A 19,024-nucleotide genomic window follows, 5' to 3' on the forward strand; every position below is an offset into this window, starting at 1 on the left:
TTATTATATTTAGAATTTAAAATTTCAACTCAGATTTGGTGGAGTGTGCCAGGCCGGGGCTATAGTGCAACGCCATAGCAAGCTACTGTGGTGGCCCCTACGCCTCAAAAAATAAATTTAATATCAAGTGGGTCATTGGCCCACGTATCAAATATTAAACTGATAAGAACAGATATTAGTACACTTGATCTTGATCTTAGCCAAAAGGCCAAGAAAGGTGTGATTTGTTTTTTCACCAGCCTCTCCTTTTATAACCAAACTTTGTCTCCCACTTCTCTCTCTCTTAACCAATGTGGGACAAACTTGGCTAAACAAAGCACATGTTTTGGCTATTCTTCATTGAGCCCCTTAACTTGCTTCTAACTTTTGGAATTGCCTCAATAATCTTCAACTTTCATTAAGTTAACACTTGCCATCTTTCCATCTCACTCATTTCGCTAGGAGTAATGATACAACGGGGGCGCTCTCATAGCAGTACCAACGAGCTCTTCTCTTACAGCCGTAGGATAAGGATATTCTTGAGATTTGCAAAAGGCCAACAAACGCCGTTTGCGCACAACTCTCTCTCTCTCTTCCTCTGCGCTGACCATTCCTCTCTTCCATTGCGCTCAAACCCAGATCCAAAAGCCAGCACCATGTCTACCATTATTTCTCTCTCTATCCATTAAACTCTCTCTAAAACCCATCACCCATGTCCATCACCGGCATACACAAGCATGTCGTTGTATCGTTCTCTGTGCTCACTGGAGTACTGAACCACTGGAGTACGTCATTGCCATCTTCCCCGAGCAAAAAGATCGCCATGCTCACAACCGGACTGTTGGGATTTATATGCCCTGGCATAGCAAATTCCTATTTAGATTATAGTGACATATGTTCCTAACGTTTCTGAAATATTTATGCTTGATACAATTGGTGAATTCAATGTATTATGTTTCGATTTATTATAGAATTGATAGTGTTCACTTGATTACAAGAGATATTTATATATGTATGTGATGGCAATCAATACATGAATATAAATAGTAATCATAAATTGTTCATCGTCGGTAATTATGGATGGACTCATAATTAATTAAGACTTGAACTGGATCCGCGTTAAGTTGAGATATTTTGCGAGAGCCGTCGTATGCAATTACTCACTATCACTGTCATGGCATTTGACTCTTAAGCATGAGAAAAGTATAAAACTCTTTTATTAATTAATAATTACTTTGATTTGTTCAGCGGATACGTCGAGATCCTTATACCGATACTTTGGGTAGTTATGTAATTAATAGTTAGAGGGTTATATTTTTAATATTTGCATCATTGCTACTTGTATTTATTTTGTATTGATTATGGTTGATCATAAAGTAAATTCGAAGGCCTTCGTGTGTTTTTAGACAAAATGATTTATTATATATTTATTTATTTAAATTATTATTTTTGTCAAACAAATGTTTTATTGTGATCGAGCTAGAAATAATCAATGGTACCAAAATAAATATATTAATTAAGTAGTCGGATTGATGGCTTTATTTATCCGATAACTAATTATGCATAGAGGGGTCAAAGTGCAACATTGACTTAGAGGTTATTTATTATTTAATTGGAGTTCAATTAATTTCTTTTAATGGAGTAGAAATTAATTTATGAATTAATTGAATTGAGTCCATGGACCGGGGCAATTATTAATTCATTGTAGCCAATAAAATAATAAGCCCAAAGGATTCTAACTCATAGCCCAACTTGATATTGGAATCCTATTAGATTTGAGACATGTGAATTGGAGATTGAGAATGATTTATTATTTTTTTTTCCTTATCTTTATGTTGCCTATATATATACATGGTCTATGTATATTTTAGGTGTAATTTTTAGTAGAAGGAAAAAGGAATATATTTTATCTCTCTAGAAAATTAGCGCTAATGTTCTTATCTAATGGAGGCCCCCACAAGCCTAGTTTTCTAAGGTCATTCATGGAGGCTTATGAGTGATTACTAAAGGTAAAACAATTACCAAGAAAATGGAGATCTAAGGAGAAGGCATCTCGCTAAGGGATTTACAATAAGTGAGAAAATTCACTTTAGAGGAAAGATTTAAAGGTTTACTCAGAACCTTTGATGTAAGTATTCAATCTGTTAATTGAATGATACATCATATTTTAATTTTGCATAAAACTTATCTTTATGTGATGAATCAAGATCTGTGAATGAAAATTTCTCGAAAAGTTTTTAAAACTTGCACGTTTCCCAATAGTGGTATCAGAGCATGGTTTTATTCATTACTAGAGATCATATTTTTATCAAAATTCATCATTCATGGATCCAATTTTAATATGCATATATTTATTTATTGATGTATGTTGATGTATGAATTAATATATTGATATATATTGATACATAATGATGTATATATAATTGTGAATGGATGATGATGTGTGATTGGGCCATGGATGAAGCTTATAGGTCAATTGAATGTAATTTTATATTTGGATGAATGTAATTAAGGCTTTGATTTAGTCGTTTGAAAGTTAAATAATGTAATTTAATTTTTTCCATTGTATTTTAAATTGTAAATATTTTTAAAGCTATGTAATCTTCATCAAATGATGCTACGAAGTTTCAAGAAGGTCCAAAAGGGTTAAATTAGGCTTTAGGAATTTTCTGGAATTTTTCCAGAATTTTTCGGGAATTTTTTGAGCTTAATTTAATTTTCTGGGGATTTTTTTATTTTTTTATTTTTCTAGAATTATCGGTGAATTTTCGGCGACCAGAGAGTTGCCGACGACGAGGGCAGCTCCGGAATAGGGGAGACTAATCCCATGTGACGCAGCAATGAAGTGCACCTAATCATAAGGCGCGTGAGTATACGCACCAAAGTGAAGCTTTGCTGTGGAGGAGTTCCTGGCGCGTGAGGAGCACGCGCCAGGCCAATCCAATTTCTTCCACGTGCGCGTGCAAGCGCGTCCTTGCGCGTGCCACGCGCGTGCAAGCGTGTGGAGGCGCGTGTCATGCGCTGTTGCACCCCCTAGGCGCGTGCCAGCGTGTGTGGGGTCCTCCGGACGCGTTCCAAGTGCTGTGTTGCCTCCGCAGGCGCGTATCAGCTCCCTGCAGGTGTTCACAAGTCTTTGATTGACCCTCGCGCAATACTTAAAGCAATTAAATGTTAAAAGCTAAATCCATTGGCCATTTTTATTTGCTTGATCTGTCATTTATTGATGTATGTGATGCATATAATAAATAATTGTTTATTAATTATTATTCATGCATTGGATCTATGATATTTAATTAAATGACTTGATTTATATTAATTAAATTATGAAAATTAATTGGATTTGATTACTAATTAATTTGAGAGCACTTATTGGGAAACGAAAAATTATTTTTGTAAATTATTTTTAAAGTGTATTTCAAATTAAATATTAGTGAATCATTTAAAAGTCTAAATATTTTCTAAATTTAATTGGATTAAGATCAAGGCGTTTTGTATGCATTATATCATGTAAATGAATAAATTGAAAACCCTAATTTTGAATGATTAAAAATTGAGTGGGAGCGGAGATTTTTATACATTACCCCATGGCCTTCGTTATTAAAACCATTGTAATTAGATCTTAAAAAATAAGGCTCCACGCATGATTTGAAGAGTCTTAATATTACAAGAATGGTTGTCTCATGAAAATAAAAATATTAAATATTCATTGTAATTAGATCTTTAAAAAAAAGGCCCTACACATGATTTAAAGAGTTTAGATTATAATGACAAGATATTTAATGTTTTATTTTTTCATTAGAGCATTAATAACGTTATACACTCAATTTAAAATCAATAGTGTTAGCTCCCCAACGGAGTGGTCTACACTAGGTGATTTTAGAAAGGCTAAATATAATCGGGAATCATTTCATATAGATAGACAAGGCATTGTCTTAAGAGATATGGAGATGATGGGATTTGCCCGCCAATAGCAATAATGAACTTCGCCAACCGAATAAGTTATTGGCGTATTGGTTATCCGATTTTTCATGCAGTGGTTAAGGGACTCACATATTATTTTAATGGAAGTGCTCGCCTAATAGCAAATAAATCTCAGCAATAGTAATAATGAACTCCTCCATCAGGATAAGTTATTGACGTATTAGTCGTGTGATTTATTATACTACGGAGTTGAGGGACCCACACTAATTAAAAAGGAATGTTCACCAATAGTGATAATGAAATCTTATTCTATTGAGATTTATTATATTATGTGGTTAACAAACTCATTTTAATTTTAAATATGGATGATAGTTTTAATAATTCACCTTGCATGTTGTATAAATGCATTTATATTCAGATATTATGTCTAATCCATTTTATTTGTTTGCTTACATATTCAATATATTTGGACCTCATTTATATTGACTGGAAAATGAACTTAGATATTTTATTCACAACGTAGTGGTACAAAATATATTTACTACTCCCATACTTAATTATTTTACTTTAAGATACCCAAGAGAACATTAATGCTTTTAATAAGTGAAATAAGGAAAATGATTTGGTTTGGTGCTATATTCTAGAACTTATCTTGAATACGTTCCAAAGCTATTATTTGCATTATTTTCTTCGGGCATCATGTTAAATATCAATGTGATGTTTTGCTGAGATTAGATAGAGTATATGCCTAAGTACTATGTCAAATTTAAATACCATCAAGATAGCCTAAGAAACTCCAGTATAATATCGTATTTTGAAAATGATTGTTTATTATTTAAAAATTGAACTGGAGGTCAAAAGGGCTGACTTGGGTGGTAAGTTTGAAGTTGACATAATTATTGCCTTGTTACCAAACTCATTCGACTCTTTTAGAGTGAACTAAGGAACCAGTTTGAGTTCACACTCGCTGATATTTTTATAGAATTGGTAACAGATAAAGGGATAATCAAAAGTATGGACATTCCTATCAATCTAACCTAGTCTATACCATCTTCTTCTAGGCCCAAGTGGAAGGGCAAAGGAAAGGAGAAGGATGATAATAGGACTAGGCTAGCACAAAATATGGGTATCCAAAAGGTTAAAGGGCATAAGGCAGTGTATGTTGAGGGCGAAGGACACTGTTTCTTTTGCCGCTAACTAAGACACTAAAGGACGAACTGTCTAAGCAATGATGTGGCATAGGAAAATGTATATTTAATCATTGAACCATGTTATGTGGTTGTATCTATTAATTCCTGATAGATAGATTCTGAAGCCACTAAACATGTTTGCAATTCATTGTAAGGATTTCAGGAATCCAGAAGCCTCGATGATATGGATATATATTTGTCTTTTGACCTGATGCCAATGTTGTAGCTAAGTCAGTGGGAGTATTATATATGAAATTAGAGAGTATGAGGATATGAGTATTAGAGAACTATCTTTATGCACAGATGTTAGACGCAATCTAATTCTTGTTTCACTTTTGGTTTATAAAAACTGTGTTATTATTTTGTAAAACTGGTTTTATCAAATTGAAAAGATGTGCGATAATTTCTGGTGTATTGAAAGATGGTCAATATACTATAACCACAAGCTCTTAATATTTGCAGGATGTAGAAACTAATGTTGCATATTCCAGATTGAATATTAAGAGAAAATTTGTTATTCCTGACTCACTGTATTTTTAATGTCTATTTTTGGGTTGTAATCAGTCAAAATGAGTTCAAAAATTTGTCAAAGAAGGTTTATAACCTAGTGAGGCAGAGGAGCCTAAACCAAACTTGTGAATCCTGTTTTGAAGGATAGATAACCCTAAGGGCTTAATCAGCCAAATGAAATAGATATAAAGAACAATTGGAGTCAGTACACACTGACACGTGTGGTCTTATGAACATCCAAGCAAGATTACTTACGTTTTGGATAAATTTACCTGATGCAACACAAGTTTTAAATTTTTGGTATATTCCGAAAGTGTCAAGACTAATGTGGAGCACAGATTATGTAAACTTATCAAAACACTTCGATCTAATCGTAGATATGAGTATTTCTTGGGATAGTGCAAAGCCTATATGGTTAATGAGGGTGTTGTGTACTAGTTTTCCGCAATTGACGCTCAATGAATTGAGGTGTCAAATAGGAATAACAGAATTCCGCTTAACATGGTTAGATCTATGATCAGTTATGCTACATTATCTCTTTCATTTTAGAGTTTAGCTTTAACAATATCAATGCACATTATGAACTGCATTCCATCTTAGTCTGTCTCAAGGATACCGTTTGAGCTGTGTTTTTGACTAAATCTTAGTTTGAATCACATGCACATATGGGGTAGTCTTACACATGTGCGCTTGATATGGACAAGTAAGTTGGAAACAGATCATACGCACGATAGATTTGATAGCTACTCTAAAAAGCACTAGGATGGATTATTTTATGGTCTCAATGATAAAAGTTGATTGTTTACACTCACTGTTTATCTATAGGAGGATCATATTATGAATCACATACCTAATAGCATAATGTTATAGAATATGGCATGAGTACCAGATGTACCATATGTGAGCACACTTATTATAGAGATTAAGAACAATATATGAATTCCCTATTGATGTGTCAGCATCATCTAGTACACAGATTCCTGGATCGGTACATTGTTGTAGTGGGAGGATTATCATCCAATCTGACAGAATCATGTTTTTAGGTGAGACCTTTATGGACATCCCTGCTAAACATGAGTTGGACCCAGTAAGCTACACGGAAGCGTGAACCGATATGGATACAGATCATTTTGGCAAGTTTCTATGAAATCAGAGTTGGAATCTATGTATTCTAATAAAGTCTGGGATCTTGCAGAACTTTCTAGTAGGGTGATACCTATGGAAGGCAAGTTAATCTACAAATTGATACAAATCTATATATTTCGATGACATCCTACTCATTTAGTATGATATGGAAAGTTTTGTCATTAGTAAAGAGGTAGTTGTTTAGAAATGAAGGATTTTCAAGATGTAAGTTATATTTCTATGATCAAGCTTTTGCAAGATCAGGTTAAATGGAAAATAGGCTTATCTTAATAATCCAACATTGATAAAGTTTTGACCAGGTTTGGTATGCAAAACTCAAAGAATGAGTTATTGCATTATTGACATGGATTGCTCTCTCTAGTAAGTAGTTTTCTAAGACTATCAGAGGAAATTGAGCAAATGAGACTAGAACAATATGCTTCAGTATATGGGAGTCTGTATATGCCATGGTCTATACCAAACAAGACATCCGCTATATTGTAGGGATAGTCAGTAGATATCATTCCGAACTCAGACTTGATAACTGATCTGTTGTGAAAAATATCATAAAGTACCTTAGGAGAACCAATGATCTCATACTCATTTATGGATGTGATGATGTGGTTCCAGTCAGGTATGATAAAAACTGTTTTCCAATCAGAAGTAGATATTATGAGGTTCATGACTTAGTGTATGTTCACTCAATGGAGGGGAAATCAGTTAGTAGATTGTTAAGCAGATTTCAATTGCAGACTCAAACCTGAAGGTGGAGTACATTGTAGCTTTAAAGGCAGCAAAGGAAGCCTTTTGGTTTGATCTCACTGATTTAGAGATTGTGGAGCATACTAGCCTGCCTATCGAACTATATTGCGACAATAGTGCAGAAGTAGTCTAAACCAATGACCCAAGGTTTCATAGATGAACAAGGTATACTAAGAGGAAAGTATCATGTCCTACATGATATTGTCTGGTAAGAAAATATGCTCATGGTTAGAATATTGCATTGGAACACAACTTTGTTGATCCATTAACAAAGGTGTTATCGATCAATAGTTTTGATCATCACCTGGATAACATTGGAGTTAGATGCAATTTGAATTGGCTATGAGGGCAAGTGGGAGCTGTTGGGATTTATATGCCCTGACATAGCAAATTCTTATTTGGATTATAGTGACATATGTTCCTGACATTTTTGAAATATTTATGCTTGATACAATTGGTGAATTCAATGTATTATATTTCGATTCATTATAGAATTGATAGTGTCCACTTGATTACAAGAGATATTTATATATGTATGTGATGGCGATCAATACATGAATATAAATAGTAATCATAAATTGTTCATCGTCGGTAATTATGGATGGACTCATAATTAATTAAGACTTGAATTGGATCCGCATTAAGTTAAGATATATTGTGAGAGCCATCGTATGCAATTTCTCCCTATCACTGTCATGGCATTTGGCTCTTAAGCATGAGAAAATTATAAACTCTTTTATTATTTAATAATTACTTTGATTTGTTCGGCAGATACTTCGAGATCCTTAGACCGACATTTTGGGTAGTTATGTAATTAATAGTTAGAGGGTTATATTTTCAACATTTGCATCATTGCTACTTGTATTTATTTTCTATTGATTATGGTTGATCACAAAGTAAATTCGAAGGCCTTCGTGTGTTTTTAGACAAAATGATTTATTATATATTTATTATTTAAATTATTATTTTTGTCAAACAAATGTTTTATTGTGATTGAGCCAGAAATAATCAATGGTACCAAAATAAATATATTAATTAAGTAGTTGGATTGATGGCTTTATTTATCCGATAACTAATTATGCATAGAGGGGTCAAAGTGCAACATTGACTTAGAGGTTATTTATTATTTAATTGGAGTTCAATTAATTTCTTTTAGTGAAGTAGAAATTAATTTATGAATTAATTGAATTGAGTCCATGGACTGGGCCAATTATTAATTCATTGTATCCAATAAAATAATAAGCCCAAAGGATTCTCATTTATAACCTAACTTGATATTGGAATCCTATTAGATTTGAGACATGTGAATTAGAGATTGAGAATGATTTATTGTTTCCTTTTCCTTATCTTTATGTTGCCTATATATATACATAGTCCATGTATATTTTAGGTGTGATTTTTCGTAGAAGGAAAAAAGGAATATATTTTATTTCTCTAGAAAATTAGGGCTAATGTTCTCATCTAATGAAGGCCCCCACAAGCCTAATTTTTCAAGGTCATTCATGAAGGCTTATGAGTGATTCCTAAAGGCAAAACAATTACCAAGAAGATAGAGATCCAAGGAGAAGACATCTCGCTAAGGGATCTACAATAAGTAAGAAAATTCACTTTAGAGGAAAGATTTAAAGGTTTACTCAGACCTTTGATGTAAGTATTTAATCTGTTAATTGAATGATACATCATATTTTATTTTTGCATAAAACTTGTCTCTATGTGATGAATCAAGATCTGTGAAAGAAAATTTCTCGAAAAGTTTTTAAAACTTGCACGTTTCCCAATACGGACTTGCGACCTACAGTCTTGCTTGAATGACATAGTTATATCTTCTGATATTGCTTGCTTATTAAATCAAAACCATTCAGCTAGATTTAAATCGGGAAAATCGTGGCAATTTTATTAAAAACACCATCGTAAAGCTACTTGAATTAATCAGAAAAATCGTGTGATTTTATGAAACCATGATTTTCATATCCGTAATAGTGTGAAAAGGCGGCCTAGCTCCAAAGATATAAAGGATGAATATCCCTCAAATATTTCCAATTTACATAATATACAGTAAGACAACAAAAGTAAAAGTAATTGGGAAAGGCAACCAAAATGAATAAGAGATGATTGTCCTCAGGAATGAAACTTCAGTGATACTTTGAAGCTCTATTTCCTTGATTCTTTCATATTTTCTTTCACCGCTCAGAAATTACACAAGTAGTTGTTCCAAGTTAAATGTTACATTATACAGTAAAGAATAAATTATGGCAGGAACCTTTTCTTATCTCTTTTGGTTCTATCATCACAAGAAGGTCTGAGAAGGATAATGCAATAGTTATAACTAACAACAAAGAGAAAAACTTTTGACTTCATTAAGTGGTAACCAAGTCACGAGGGAATAGCACAAGCTTTTTTGCAAGCTTTTTACTCACAACCGGCGTACACAAGCATGTAGCATGGCGAGCTTTTGCTCAGCGAGGATGGCAGCGACGTACTCTGGTGGTTCAGTGCTCCGGTGAGCACAGAGAACGGTACGGCGACATACTTGTGTACACCGATGATGGACACGAGTGATTTCCTTGTTATCTTTGATGGGTTTTAGAGAGAGAGTTTAATTGATAGAGAGAAATAATGGTAGACATTGTGCTAGCTTTTGGATCTGGGTTTGAGCGTAGAGGAATAGTGAGCGCAGAGGAAGAGAGAGAGAGTTGTGCGCAAATGGCATTTGTTGGCCTTTTGCGAATCTCAAGAAAACCTTATCCTACAGCTGTAAGAGGAGAGCTTGTGAGTATTGCTATGAGAGCGCTCCCGCTGTAGCATTACTCTTTCGCTAGTTCCATTTATATTCATACATATACATAAAAATTGTGGTTATATATATATAATGCAGGCTACTTCATCTATCTCTAAACTTCAATAGAGTAAATCCTTTTGATGATTCACTGCTAAGAATGATATTACCATTAAAAGACACAATTTGTTCACTTACTCCTACAGAGTCCATCGCATCTTGAATTGTGTTTCTCGAGTATGGAATATGAATGTTCCTCTTGTATTTGTTAATTTAGAATTGGTTCCGGTTTATCTTGTTCACATATTTTGGTTAGTAATAGTAACAGTTGCAGTTTTTAGCAGTAAATTGGAGATTGTTTTGTTGTAATTTACGAATTTAATGGTTATACTCTTATAGCTTCACAATTTTATGTTTATCATGGTAATGTTAGGGTTTATTTTTTATCCATTTTATCAAACGTCTTGCTAAAAATTTCAAAAGGAATGTTATTCAGGAGTTATCTAACCCAATAACAAAATTAAATCATCTGAAACTTCGAGGTTTCAAGATGGTTTCTATGAATTTATGATTCTTAACAAAGTGCTATAAAAAATAACATGCAGTTATTAACCCAAAAAGAGCAGGAAAATGGAAACAAGATGATCAGATCAAATGAATCAGGTATGTGTTGTATTACATATAGTTCAAACTTGTTAAAATCAGTATCATTTGTGAATCCTCAATAGAATATATATGTTTCTGGTCACACACAATATTGTATTACACTAACATAATGTACCCAAAAGATTCAACATATCTCAGATGTGAACAGGCAACTTAAATTGAATAGAGGTAAGATTGCAGCTGTGAACTAAAGTTGAATTCAAATTTGCACATTTTAGCCATAGGAATATTAATTTGGAAGAAGAAACATGAAGATATAAAACTTTCTTATGTGATCTTTTTTCTAATTAGTCGAGCTAAAGCTGCAAAAGAGTATTGTAGAAAATAGAAATTTGGTCAAAATGCTACTGAATCATCTACAAAATTATATGAAACAACGTACCCTTGCTCAAAGTCTTTGTAGTACTGTAGAAATCTGGTCGAAATGCTGCTGAATTATCTACGAAACTATATGAATTAACCATTGCTCGCCCAAAGTCTGGCTGAAGAATTGGCAATTCAGAGAAAAACACAACAGTTCTCAAATTAATTAAACATGTCATTATTAGATTTAATATACATATACGTATATATATATATATATATATATATATATATATATATATCCCAAGAGCATATGTTTTGTCCTTTGCACGTATCCACAATCAACCATACATTTCAAAAAATAAATACATCCGAAATAAATATTACATTTGTGTATACCCCAACAAATGACATATATATACGTAGATGAATATTAGATAAGCATATTGATAAATAATATACAATTTCAAAGGGAGAGAGTGCCTTGTGAAAGAAAAAAAGTTCCACAGATGTTCTAGAAAAGGTATAAATTTTAGTGCATGCATGTTCGCATAAAAAATGCAGATACTAAATAATTAGTTTTGAAGATAAAAACTGGTTCAACCCAATAGATTAAATCTATTGTTTGGTCAATCCTTGGGTTCAAAATAGTGCCATAACAAACTTGTTTCACACAGTAGGATGTAGGTTATCCGACTCTAATATCAGAGCAGGTAGAGGTGAAGATGTGAGATTTGCGAGTGAGAGAGCGTTCAACGATATTTTTAAACGTCAGTTTAATATTTGTTCGAGGCACTCTTCGACTTTCTACATTTATTTCACATTGCCGGTTTGGTAAAGGCGTCTGGCCCTCTTTCTCTCTCTCTCTCTCACACACACACACACACGCACTGAATTGAAGAACATGTTTTTGAATATTTTTGTCAAAGATGATTTGCGTTTAATAGTATGGAAGTACAAGTAAAAGTGCAGAAAATCAACATAAAAAGTAGAAAAAAATTTATACTATATAAAGTTATTTACTTAAATAAATAATTTAAAATACTCTAGTGTTATTTTGTGTAAGTTTGGGACTAAGGTTTGTTTTGACTTTTTTTTTTTTATTTGTTCGTTTGAATATCTTGTCTTAAAAACTTGTTTAGAGCTCAAAAAAAATTTGCTTATATTATTACTGTTGCCTAAGAATTGACTCTAAAGGGTGGTGAATAGAGTCAATGATCGGTTGGTCAATTAAACATCAACCTTCGCAATAGCACGAATCATTGTAAAATAGGGCTATTGGTCGGGTAAGTCAAACCACTGGGACTGCGCTAGTTTATGGCAACCTAAGAGTCTAGAATCGTCTTTAGAATGATAGGGGGGGGGTTTATAAAGGGTTTTGTTTGTTTGTCACTTAAACTTAGAACTTAGAATGCATAAAATAGTAATGTGCTAGGAAGTAAAGAGATAGAATACAAGTAGAGAAGCCTAAGGAAATGAATCCGCTTCATCCCTAAACACATGCTAGATTAGAGCTAAATTGCGGAAACAACATAAATATGTGACCATGGAATGCTACAACCAAAATTGCTACATTCCTTCAAGAAATTCATGAAATCAATGGCAAGTATAACCTATCAAAGATGCACATATTTGAACTACCTAAACTAGTGTGTAGCCTTGGACATGCTTACTAAGTTAGAGATTATCAAGCCTTTAATCACATGATAGGAGCACATGAAGTCAAGAGTCAAGAATAGTCCATCAAAGGAGGGTCCTAAGCTATGGAATATCAAGATTCTCATACAACATGCTAAGAAACCCATTTCACAATCTCATTTCCAATGTCACTATGGAAATGCAAGGCATACAATCATGAGAAAATATGATCTAAGACAAGATAATACATTCATCATAATCATTTATAAGAAATTAGGTTCATTACATCAAGTGTAACTCTAGATTGTGAAATAATCACATATATACATCATTTTCCCCAAAATAAACTAAGGCTAGAACATGCTTACTAGAGAGGGCTTCATCACCTCCCTAGAAGAGGGTTTAGTTACCCATGGTGGCCCTAGATGAAGGAAGAAGCTTGCCCTTTTCCTCCATTTTCGAGCTCCCTTCCTTTTGCTCCAAAAACCCTCTTCTTGCTCCTCTTTCTCTTTCCAAAAATCTGATCCAAAAGTGAGATATGAGATTGTGTGGCTTTCCTCCCCTTATCTACCTCCAAACAAGGCTCTCTCTCTCCTCCAAAAACATCCCCAACCACTCCATAAAGAGGGAGATAAAAAATGAGGAAAATAAGGTGCAAGTGGCTGAATTCCGAAGGGCATTCTGCCCAAATTTCGAGTGCTCGAAATAGGGCCTCGAGCACTCGAAAATGGAGTAGATTGCTCCATGCTTGCCTTGCTTCGCCCGGACCTACTTTGGTAAAATAGCCATAACTTTGTGCTCTGAACTCAGAATGATGAACCGTTTAAAGATTTAGAAAGCTAATTCAGAGCTCTAAAAACTTTATGTTTTGGTGGAGATCCAATTCTCAAGTCTGATTGGTCAAAATTGAAGAGAAAGACAGAAACTCATTACTGCCAGGCAGTTCTGAGCACCTCTGATAAGAAGATCATAACTCTCTGCTCCAAACTCCGAATGATGAACCGCTTGAAGATTTGGAAAGATGATTCAGATCTCTAAATATGTCATGTTATGAGGGAAGTCCAGTTCTTGAGTTTTCAAGGTCAAAATGGCGAGCAAAGTCCAGGTTCCACTGCTGCCAGAAATTCAGCATTGTGACCTTTGATGTTCAAAACTCCACAAAGCATCCTTCTTGCTTCTTTTTGGCCAATGAACCTGAAAATATGTAAAAACGTGCATATGAAGGTAATCTACATAATTAAACAAACAATGGACTTAAATAATGCAATTAAGGGCGCTTGAATATGCAATATTCGGCGCTTATCAGTCAATGGCCAATTTTCGCAATTTATAGAAATACAATTTCTAATCAACAATTTAGCTAATTATACAATAGTCAAGATATGAAATCTAGATATCAAAGTAAACAATTTATAGCACAATTGTAAAAGAGATAAGGGAAGAGAAATTGCAAGCAATGACTCGGCGATTTTAGCGAGGTTCAGAAACTCCTACTCCTCGGCTCGCGACTTCTCTTAAGACTTCCTAATCCACTATAACTTCTCCTTACGGGTGTAGAGCAAACCTTTACATGAAGCAAGACCTTACTTCTTTTCTTTACTAAGAGAACAACCTTCTCTTAGTCTTTCTTTGGGTCTCACCAACCCGATGGGTTAAACCAATTTTTACAATAGATAGTAACAAGAACAATGAAGTACAAGAAATATCTCTCAAAGATTAATATATAAACTTTAGCTCTCAACTAGAGTATATATGAATATAAGTGAAGCTCAAACTCTATAGATGATATGAATGAGAGAAGATGATATAAGTGAAGAACAAAAGCTCCAATGAACTCAATAAGATCTCTCAAGTGTAGAATAGAGCAAAAGCTCTATGAAGATTCGAATTAGAGCAAAAGCCCTTTGAATCCTTAGTTAAACCTCTCAAGATTTGTATATGAGTGAATGAGAGAGATGAAGAGAAGATTTGAAAACAAAAGCTCTCTTTAATGCAATATGAAGCCTTTCAAATGATGTATTTTCTTTATTCAGACATTCCCCACTGTATTTATAGAGTTTGCAAGCTCAATATAGCTGTTAGAAGTTGAATGCACAAGGGTCGAAGAGAATAAAGTCGTTGCAGTTTGAAATCTGCAGATTCGATAGGAACCGGTTGACATGTGGCATAAATCGGTTGACCTCTTTACATGAATTGGTTGATGTATGCTACAAACCGGTTGACATTTTCTTCATAAATCGGTAGATGTATGCTAAAAACCAGTCGACGCAAATAACCTTCTTTTTAAGATTTTGCTACTACCTAGATACCGGTTGACATGAGCTTAGTAGGCGTCGACATGAACTAGCTTCCTCTTGAAGTTTTGCTACTGTCAAGATACCGGTCGACATATGCATCAAATCAATCGACGTGAACTCTGGTGCATTGACAGATAACAGCTTATGCATAGGACTTTCAGCACAGGATATCTACACATAGCTTATTTCCATTGAAAACATTTAAGTAAATGTCTTTACAGTATTTATATATCCATTTACTTTAAGTTTACAATGTAAATAAGGAAGTACCCCCCATTTGGATTCAATAAAAAATATAAGAACTTAAATTGTCTTTACAATATTTATATGTCCATTTACTTTAAGTTTACAATGTAAATAAGGAAGTACCCCCCATTTGGATTCAATAAAAAATATAAGAAAATTGAAATCCAATTAAACCAAAATGTAGAAATTCAGTTTTATTACAAATTTGGATTTCCGACAGTTTTAGTAAAAATGAATCCTTATGTAGACCAATGTAGACTTAGTCATAAATTTTGATAAAATTATTTTAGGCTATTTGAAGTGTAAGGAGTTATTACTGGGAAAAATTATTTTAAAATAATCATTATTTCAAAAATCCATTTTTCACACTTAGCCAAAAACACAGTTTTTCATGACGCACATTCTGGGGTCCTAATGTCCGTTACTAAATCATGGTAATGAAGGCTTTTCATGCCTTAATTGTTGACCAATATGAATTATATGATTGATGTGCATGGTCTTAGTATTTCTAGCATAAGTGATGAGTTATTTCAAAGCTTATGCAAGCTTGAACTAACTCACTCTTTAGCAATGACTTCATGTGCAAGTATATATGAATGAAGTGCATAGTCTATTGCTAATATATATAGGAATATATGAATGATGATATGATATACATAGTCCTATAGAGATGAGTTTCAAATGGATTCATAAATACTTTGGCATTGAATCATAAACACTCACCATTCTATCTACCCCTTTCTTCATTCTTTGTCCATGATCGTTTAGGCTTTGAGGTATCCTTACTTTCATCCTTTCTTTGAGTTGCTTTTTTCCTCGTTGTAGTCCAAGTTATCTTTTCTTACAACTTTAACTCCTCTTTGTATCCATTTCTTTCCTTGATGTGATCTTGATTAATGGAATACTTGGAATGATCTTTCGTGCTTCATTGAGACCATTCTTTGAGTGTGAATAATTTATATAACACTCAATATAAACATTAGTCCTTAAACACCATTAATGATTTGTTATCATCAAAACATCTAGATTGTCATTGGATGAAATCCTTAAGGTCAACAATCTCCCCCTTTTTGATGATGACAAAACATTGATGTGTTCATAAGCAAGTGGAGTAGCATTTGAAAAATGCTCCCCCTATCAAAATGCATTCAATGAACATAATGTTATAAAATTGCATGCTTGATATATCATAAATCATTTTAGACATAAACATGCATTTAAGATCATTTAACACATTACATATCTCTCCCCCTTTGGCATCTCAAAAAGGTGGGAGGCCAAAACAACTTCATTAAACATTTATCATTTAGCATAGTGAAGTAATGGCAATAAAGAATTAGCAATAGTAGTATTAATAACTATAATATGCTTTGAAATGAAACATGTAAATAATTATATCATAAGATACCAATAATAACATGAGTTCAAATCATCATTTAAGGTTCATGTCATATACAAAAGTATACATGATAAGCGCCGAATATTGCATATTCAAGCGCCCTTAATTGCATTCGTTAAGTTCATTGTTTGTTTATTTTATGTAGATTACCTTCATTTGTAGGTTTTTATATACTTTCAGGTTCAATTGCCAAAAAGGAGCAAAAATTGAGGTTTTGTGGAAATTTGAATAAGATCATGCTCAATGCTGAAGATCTGACAACAGTGGAATACAACTTTGCTCGCCACTTTTGACCAAACAAACTCAAGAACTGGACTTCCATTAAAACATGGTGTATTTAAAGCTCTGAATTGGCTTTCCGAATCATCAAACGGTTCATCATTTAGAGTTCGGAGCAGAGAGTTATGGCCTTTCTACCAAAGGTGCACAGAACAGCCTGGCAGCAGTGAAGTTCGACCTTGATCTTCATTTTTGACCAACCAGAATTGAGAACTGGGTTTCCACCAAAACATGAAGTATTTAAATCTCTGAATTAGCTTTCCAAATCTTCAAACGATTCGTCATTTGAAGCTCGGGACAGAAAGTTATGGCTGTTTTACCAAAGTAGCGCAAGGCAGAGCAAGCAGAGCATAGGGCATTCTGACCAATTTTGGAGTGCTCGAAGCCCCCATTTCAAGCGCTCGAAAATGGGGCAGAATGGCCTCCAAGATCAGTCACTTCAGCCCACTTGTGCCTTATTTCCCTCATTTTCTGATTTTCTTCTTTATGGAGTGGTTGGAGATGTTTTGGATGGATTTTTGGGAGCCTTTTGGGTAGGGTTTGGTAGGCCTTGTATATAGAAGGAAGGGGAGCCACACATCTAACAGATCATATCTCATTTTGCTGCAAGATTGGAGGGGAGAGAAGAGAGCAAAAAAGAAGGAGTTCTTGAAGCTACAAGGGAGGAACTCGAAAATGAGGATGGAGACCAAGCTTCTTCCTCCTTCTAGGGCATCCATGGGTAACTAACTCCTCCTCTAGGGAGGTGATGAAGCCCCTTCCTTGTAAGCATGTCTTAGTATAGTTCTATTTTGGGAATTTCAATGTATAATTTTTGGTCATTTCATGATCTAGAGCATTATGTGTGTTGTAATAAATTTTAATGTCTATACATAATTATTTTGAGTTATTCATCTTGTCTTAGATGGCTTCTTTTCCTAATCATATTGCTTGCACTATCATGGTGACAATGGTAGTGAGATCATGGAATTGTTTTAATGGCATGTTGATAGGTGACTTTGATAGATCATTGCTTAGGAAAATCCTTTGATGGCTTATGCTTAATCTCTAGCTTCATGTGCTTCATCATTTGAATGAATGCTTGATGGTCTTTTGCTTGAGATAGTGTATTTGATGCTACACCCTAGTTAGGTAGTTCAAATGTGTTAGCTTTTGATGGATCATTCTTGTGTTTATTTAATGAACTTCTTGAGGATATTAGCAACCAAGTGTTGCTATGTATCATGACCATAATATATGTTGTTTTCCCCCAATTTAGTCTTAATCTAGCATGTGTAAAGGGTTGGAGCGGATTCATTTCCCTAGTTTTCTTTACTCGTATTTTATCTTGTTTTAATTATTGCAAGTTTTTATTGTATGCACTTTAATTTCATAGCTTAAGTGACAACCAACAAATCCTCTATGAACACCTCTATCATTCTAAAAAGACTCTAGACACTTAGGTTGCCATAGATTAGCGCAGTCCCAGTGGTTAGACTTACCCGACCAATAGCCCTATTTTACAATGATTCGTGCTATTGCGAAGGCTGATGTATGATTGACCAACCGATCAATACATAAACAAACATGAAACAAAAAATAAAGTATAAACTAGAATAGGCCAAAAGGCAAACAACCTTTAAAGGCAAATCTTAGAACTCAAGACTACTTCAATCCTAAAATATTTCTCTCGTTTGTTATCCTCAAGAAGGAGAGAAATATCATCAAACACGTGAAGGCTTAAATGAATATGATGACCAAAAAGTCATTTTGTAGCATATTTGTCAATTTCCAAGATAAGTCAATGAAGCTTAGCAAATCATGCAATAATCATTCATAAGAGATTATCAATAACCTCCCCTTATGAGTATGCTTCTATTTATATCATATATCATTTAATGGATACACCTCATTAAAAGTAATGATATATAAATTAAGTCTTTTAAATCAAAAG

The 19,024-nt window shown here is 33.9% G+C and overlaps 1 non-coding gene across 1 annotated transcript; it reads right to left on the minus strand.

Annotated features, from left to right (window-relative positions):
- Positions 1-18: 18 nt before the first annotated feature.
- Positions 19-221, minus strand: LOC132282410 (U2 spliceosomal RNA). The gene has a single exon (XR_009471759.1). It is a non-coding gene; the product is annotated as a U2 spliceosomal RNA (small nuclear RNA).
- Positions 222-19,024: the final 18,803 nt, after the last annotated feature.

Source organism: Cornus florida, unplaced genomic scaffold (assembly GCF_030987335.1).
Source record: "Cornus florida cultivar Cherokee Brave unplaced genomic scaffold, ASM3098733v1 CherokeeBrave_3.0.0_Hap2_Chr01, whole genome shotgun sequence".
Classification (NCBI taxonomy): Eukaryota; Viridiplantae; Streptophyta; class Magnoliopsida; order Cornales; family Cornaceae; genus Cornus; species Cornus florida.